Below are 7,577 nucleotides of genomic sequence, written 5' to 3'. Positions count from 1 at the left end.
ACACCAAACATTCCAAGTGAACATCTTACTGACGGTACATTATTTGTCACTAACACGCTATTTCTTTCAACTTTTCTCCGAATTCCGAATTTGCTCGTGTTAGCTAGAAACGGACACATTTTTGTTATCAAATAGTATTTAGAGGTTCAAGATGTCAATCTTGTTAAAACACCTCAGTGGGAACTGTATCGATTTAAAGACACTACATTTTAAGTTTACACCGATCTCTAAGTTTACCCGATACCCGAACACTCTTTAATCTTAACCTTTGTTACTCCATGCAACTTTGAAAAAGGATTTTATCTATATTGTTGGCACATTTCGCCTTCAAACTTCCGACATTGCAAACAATTAGTGATATAATTCACAGCAGATGTTTTCACCTCTTTTTATTTCCCTCTGTGCAAGGCCAGCTTTTCCGTAACCTGAAATAAAAGTTTGACCCATTAGGGATCTTTGAAGTACTGGGATTAAACTATTGTTTGTGTGCCATGGAAGCGAATTGCTTCAAATCTGCCCCTGTGCTGCAAGATGGGCTTTCAGGTACGTGCCAGGGGAGCAATAATATTCAGATAATCAGAACCAAATACAAAAATATAAGTAAAGGAAAAGTATTTAGTAGGATGTCTGTACCCTGGTAACAATTTTAGTGAATACCTGATAAGAATGTTTAGAGGGTAAATCGGTACGCACGTGTGTTTGGGTGGGTACATGACGCAGTTATAATAGTCCAAGACATAACAAAACACCATATATCTGGTCCTTAGCAATAAATGCTTGTCTATCAAAAGTCATTAAGGTTACGCACATTATCCGCAGTTGATAAACATAAATATTTTTTGTATGACAAGATGGAATTTTTCCTTTTGGTAATAAACCACTTCTATTGGTTAATTGGCTACACAGATTTTTGTTTTTTAGATAAAAAAATAAATAAATTGAATACTTTTATGTTATGTATTATAATGATGATTTTGCTTTTACTACTACATATATAATGGTGTCTTCCCACTTAGCCAAAATTCTGAAATTTACACAGGTGACTGGTTTTGGCTAGGTGGGAATGGTGTACAGGAAACGGGAGGGAGAGAACAAAAGAAATTAATTACAGGTGATCTATAGTCTGTTTAAGAATGACCACAAGTGCTCAATAAAGGTATGATACTCCAATGAGGGATAATTTAACATTATGAATTATTATTTATTTATTTTAAACATTTTTTATGATTTTTGTGAAAATCACAACTTTGGCCAGGTGGAAATAAGAATTCAGAATTTTGGCTAAGTGGGAATAAACCTGTATAATACAGTTATCACAAAAATAACTATCATTCAGACAGTCTCAACTTTATTATTAGAGAAATCTTAAAACAAATAACACCAGATAACGTTTATAATATAAAACCTTGTTAGACAGCATATGAAACACGCAAATATTGGACCAGTGACATAAAACCATAAACTTTATTGCCCCAAGACGGAATAAACTTGCCGTTTTCTAATTATATTTGAATGGTATCAAAATCCAAATATATATCATACCTGAGTGGTTTCCGTATCTCAAAATTGAAAATTGAGATGATAAGACGCAAAGTCTTCATAAATATCCTATCGACATGTTGTAGATACCCCAGGCTGGATCTCTTTGATGTAATAAAGACAATTCATTTAACCCCGGTGGTACCTTTCACTCTTATTTCTACCGGAGTACCATGTTATCAGACTCAAATGCACGATACATTTCACTCATTAAAAATTTAGCGCTAAAGGTTGTCGGTATAAAACGCATTTGTTGACAAAAAGACAGGACTTCAAGGGCCAGTTGGATGTGGACTGATAGTGCTGATTTATGACCCGGTTTGAAAGAGAGAAAAGAAGCGATAGGTGTGGAATGGCGTTTGTCCTTTATAGAACAGTGCCACGGAATTCCAAAATAAAATTGTAATTTTTCAGATAGTTCTTGAATATAATGACACCTGTGGAAAAGGGTAGAATAAAAACGGTGAAAAAAAAATTCAAAATTGATTTAAAAGATAATTTAAATTCAGTGTATTTATAATCTGTTCATGTACATGTACTCTGTTACACTAGCTTGGCATCAAATAAAACGTATAACTTACATAGCAATAAATAGCTTTTCATTGATTTTTACATTTACTGGTATTAATTTTCAGACAATACACAAATATTTTTGATAATATTTTATGAAATTTAATTCTATAACTATCACAGTTTTTCATTTCGATCAGACGATTTAATACACGCGTAGACATCGCTTCCTTGTACCTGCAAATAATGAAATGATCTGTTACGTAAGTTGCTGAATATCTTAACAAATCACAAGAGAGTAAACAGCTATACTTTATTCCACAAAAAAAAACTAGCAATACAAAAATGGAAAAAAAGATCTAAACGACTCATTGTCAAAATCCTACCCAATTAAGTTGTCTCAATTGGTAATTATGAAGATATTAAAGGTGCAAATGGAACAACATGAATATCTTTTCATTTGTTATGAATGCGCTTTACATGGCTTTATGGGCGATTGAAATGCCACTCTTATATCATGCTCTTGAAAATTGCAAATATCGTTTACATTTTATAATCAATATATAATGTATTAAATGCCGGTTACAAAAAAACCCCTCTACAATGTACACTTCGTTTTTCAATGGAAATAATCGACACATGAAAAAATAAGTGTTTATAGAGCTCCTTGTATTGAAGAGACTATAGAATCGGACTTGTTGAAAGATAGCTCACTTGCTCTTCATAATGAAGTGATAGCTCTCAACTTACATCATTTAAAGGCAAGAAGTTTGTATTGGTAAAAACCGTTCCGACATACCATTCTAATAAAGAAGTCGGTAATCCAAAACACGGGACCTGGTAATGATTTTGGTATCTCGATAACAAGGGCTTCAGCAAAATGTTGACTTTGTCAAGAACTGCTTCTCAAATTGCGTCATTTATCACACTGGACAATGAGTTACATTTGCAGAAAAACATTTTACATCGATATCTAGACCTTGTGTAAATGTGACCATATGGTCCAAAGAAAGTTCATCTGGAGAATGTGCCAGACAACGTCATAAACTTTACCGACTAGCTGTTACTCTATTTCAAAAGGTAAACATGTACCGCTGGTGTATTTCAATTTTTCCTGCATGTTTGTAAAAGAGAAGAAAAGATGACTTTTCTCAATTATTAAAAAGACTTTAATAGAAGAATTCAGGAACGAGGTTACATTATTTTGGTTTTATTTTTCACAATATGATGTTTTGTTTGAATATATTGATTGGGATCAATGCACGACAAACACAGGATTGACAAAATGGGTATTATCTGAATCACGATCCCGGCACCGGAAGTAAACTCAAACATCACCATATGTTGCAATATGTCCATATCAACGATATCGTTTAACCGAGGTGTTATAAATTCTACAGGGGACGTGACTTCATTGATTCATATTACAAAAATTAATATAAACTTGTAAAGTATACATTCACCGTCAAACTCTTATTGTATTAAAGAGTGACTAACTTCAACGAATTGAGGTGGTTCGACACGCCAATATGTTATTTGATATAAAAATATATCAAGTATTTTGAAAATATATGATTTCATAATTAAATGATTGATATGAGCTCCTTCGTTTAATAAGTTTTTTTCCATTGAATAATATATTGGTGTGTCGATCTACCTTAAGTATAACTGCATATGAATACTTTAAAGGTATTTAATTATTCTTCATCTTGTGAACTTCCTATAGTTCCAAGTAAACGGAAGCCCCAAATAAGCTGATGAGAAAAAACGATCTTTTACAGGTATCGGCGACATGTATATAATATTTTTTTTAACTTATGCTTTAAATTGCACATTTAATTGTGTGACCCTGGTTGACATTGATGATCGTTGGAGACTCCCAAAAGTGAAAAAAAGAAGTTGAAACAAGAAGCCCTTGGGCAATATAGCTTACCTGAACAAAATGTTATTTGATTATATTTTATTGCTTACTAGTACATATATTTATTACTTTAATACATGTAAAATACACTGCCATAATTTGATGCATAGCAATTTCATAAACAAGTCATAAATATATATATTTCTCCAAAACGTGAAATTTGAATCATTTTCCTTCATCCTTTATACAAGTTTTGCTAGGTAATTTTTCTACGAAATTTAGACACATTTACATCTAATTGTGTGACCTTTCAGATACCAAAATAATAATAATAAAAAAGAATTAAAGCATCCTAAAATTCTCAATAACTTTAATTTCATTTTATTTGTTTCTTCCCTTTTCAATCTTTAGCTGTCAGGCAATGTAAAGATTTCTAAACTAGCCCGCCAGATTAAAGCCTCTATTTCGTTAATTAGTCCTCACCCCTCCAGTGCAAGGTACGTACAAATATGAAATATCCCCATCTACTTTTTTCTTTAAAATTTTTTTTCCCGGTAAACCATAATATCCAAAATAATTTCGAACGCCACCATAATGAAAATGATTAGGCTTTGTCAAAAAATATGTTTACTATGCATGGAATTTGCCTCCCCGTTCCTTTTTACAAATTTTATCATCCGTTTTGTCTTCAAAAGGATAGTTTTCTTATTTTATGTAAAATTGACCACCCCCTTAATTTAATAATGCTATCTCATTCAAACACATAGTGTAATGGTGAAAATAAATATAAAACACCTCAATTTCATGATAATTGAAACATCGTACACAATGTTAGGCTCTCTTTGTTTTAGAAGATTTTTGTTACAATCTTATGTAAATTTTGGGATTATTGTAGAATTTGGTTATGGAAAAGAACCTCAACCATTTATCATTCTTTTTAAAAATTACATGTACAAGGCCCGGGCTTTCAGAAGAAAAAGTTAAAAAAAACTTTATCAAAAACAGAATTATGTCAAGTCTGGTTTATTTTAGTTCAATTGTTCTGGAGAAGACGTAAAAACGTTAAATGTTTGAAGGGAAAGAACAGTCGCAGTAAATATTGTCGTTTAAGCTCACTTGAGAGCCTTCAGCTCAGGTGAGCTGAAATTAATACCAATTTTTTAGAAGGTTTAAAAAAAACGATGACTTGAGAGCGGTGTTAAGTCTCATTGCAGGAGATCCTTCTGATTGAGAGAAGACAAACGCACTTATTTACACAGTCTAAAGTCCCATATCTCTATGTGATTCTTCTCAGAGTTAGTACTACATAACACCAACTTATGCGGACATGCAAGACTTATTAAAGGTTGCACAACCACCAAGAAAATGCATCAAGACCATCATATCATAGATATCCCAGAGTGCACTTCACTAGGATGTCAAAGATCAAAGACGGCATTCTAATGCAGGTATTTGCTAACAACAAATATTCCACTGCACAGCGTGCCTATGGCGGGATACTGGTAAAATGTGCACAAATTTTTATCAAAGTAAGTTGGTTATTTAAGCCGTAAATATATCAAGTTTTAATTTACAGAAGTCAAAATAGATGTACGAATTTTTTTATTTTCTCAATTTTCAATTACATACAATCCGTTACTTGGTTTCACACACTGACCCTTTTATCTTGTATGTTGAGAATAATTTGTGCGCATATAAGAATGCCACTCGTGAGAAACAACTCGAGTAGCTCGTCAAATCCAACGTGTTTGTTTATCTTCAAAACATTGTATTATATTAAGGAGGCTGGCTGGTCTTCAAATTAACCATAAGATCTACCACAAAATAAAATAACAAATTTTGTAGTCATAAACTATAATTATTAAGTTAAAAAAAATTCCAAATATTTTTGCTTTAACATTTTAATATTTTCTACAATAAATCTTTTTACAAAGCTTTTAGAAAAATAATAAAATCTAAAAGTTGCCATGACCATCCAGCCCTCCTATGTTTTTTAGTTGTGTGGTTTTATTTGATATTGAATTTTTTATATTTGTTCAGGCTATGTAAAAGGAAGAAAATTTTCTATAACAAGCAAACAATCTGCCAAGGACTAATGTAAAATATTTTAATAAACCCCCAAAATTACAAAAATAATCAATATATTTTTTTAATCTGAGAAGATCGACTTTCGTGGAAGTAATAAAAATTGTATGCAGTATTTTATTTCAAAATTTTTGTAAAAACAAAACCTTCATATATACATTTTTTATTCGCAAGATAATTAAAATTTTTGAATTAATTGAAAATGATTTAAGCATTTAATATTATGACTATTATGCGACACCCATCTGCTAAACTCCATTAAAATATGAAAATTTTTATTGCTATTAAATGTTCTTAACGTGCAACTTTATTAAATAATGTTAACACTTATATCATTAATGTTAGTCTGGCATTAAGATTCGACGCCTGTTTTTTTTTTTAAATAATTTTATCACGTTTTTATAAGTCTACATATTAAAAGGATCCATGTCAAAAGACCTGTTATGCTTCATATCAAGTATCCATACAGACATAATCAAATTGCATGTCAACAAACTCATCTCGCATAATTACATGTATCAACATTTAGAACTTGTACATTAACAAATCTAATGAATTAGGTGCATGGGTGTCAATTACGGGTGGTAATTGAACATTTTTGATTACTGTAAACTTGTTAAAGTTACATGTATATAATACATATATAATGCAAGTCGAAATACTGTAATTTTATTAATATTTGCTAGCATCAATTTTCGTGGGTTCAGTAAAATTCACAGTTTTGAGGATACTAGTTTTATAAGTTTGTTGACAACGACCCGAATTATAACTAATTTTTTAATGCATATGTCATTTTACTAATTTATTTTGTGCTTTTTAATTTCGTTGATCGAATCATCACCAAAAATCCTTGAATATTGGTGGAGGGGATAGATGGATGAGACCTCAATTATTCTTGAATGTTGTATTGCATTGAGACATCTCTAGTGCAAAATGTAAGAGAAAATTTATATCACAAAGTTCTTTTTTCATAACTCTTTTTTCATGTTATGATGTATATCATGTGATATACTAGTATATCCATTAAAGATTAATAATTCAATAGCTGCTTGGTGCATTTTGAAGGTGAATCATAAATTTCTGTTTCTCGTTGAGAATTTTTCGAGAGCTTCTAAATACCTTGCTAGCTGGCTTTGCAACCAACGCCACCTTTGCTCATGATGTGGATGTCACAGCCAGTTATTCTTGAAAGAAGCAATTTTTCAAACGTTCTATTGACGATGACTGATCTCCATTATTCAAAGCAGATGGCAATAAAACGCAGGAATGACAAAGAAGCAACATTGGCCTGTAGTATTAAATAAATTTGCTGACATATCGTTCAAAGAAGACTCGACCGGGAGCGGGGACTTTTAATCTGGATTTATGAACAGAGGTCAAAGAATTATACAAATGAAATTGTACATCGTGTAATTAATTCCTCATCGAACTTTAATGAGATAGATTTAAATGTCCTCTGAAAGTGCCTTCACTGCAAGGTGACAATATTTTTCAGATTTTGGGCAACAATGTGACAAAATACAGAGATTGTAAGCAATGTCTAAACAACCCTAGCAGTCCAGGGGACAATAACAATCTTGTT

This window comes from Crassostrea angulata, chromosome 3 (assembly GCF_025612915.1).
Source record: "Crassostrea angulata isolate pt1a10 chromosome 3, ASM2561291v2, whole genome shotgun sequence".
Taxonomy (NCBI): domain Eukaryota; kingdom Metazoa; phylum Mollusca; class Bivalvia; order Ostreida; family Ostreidae; genus Magallana; species Magallana angulata.
Note: the sequence above shows the minus strand (reverse complement) of the source record.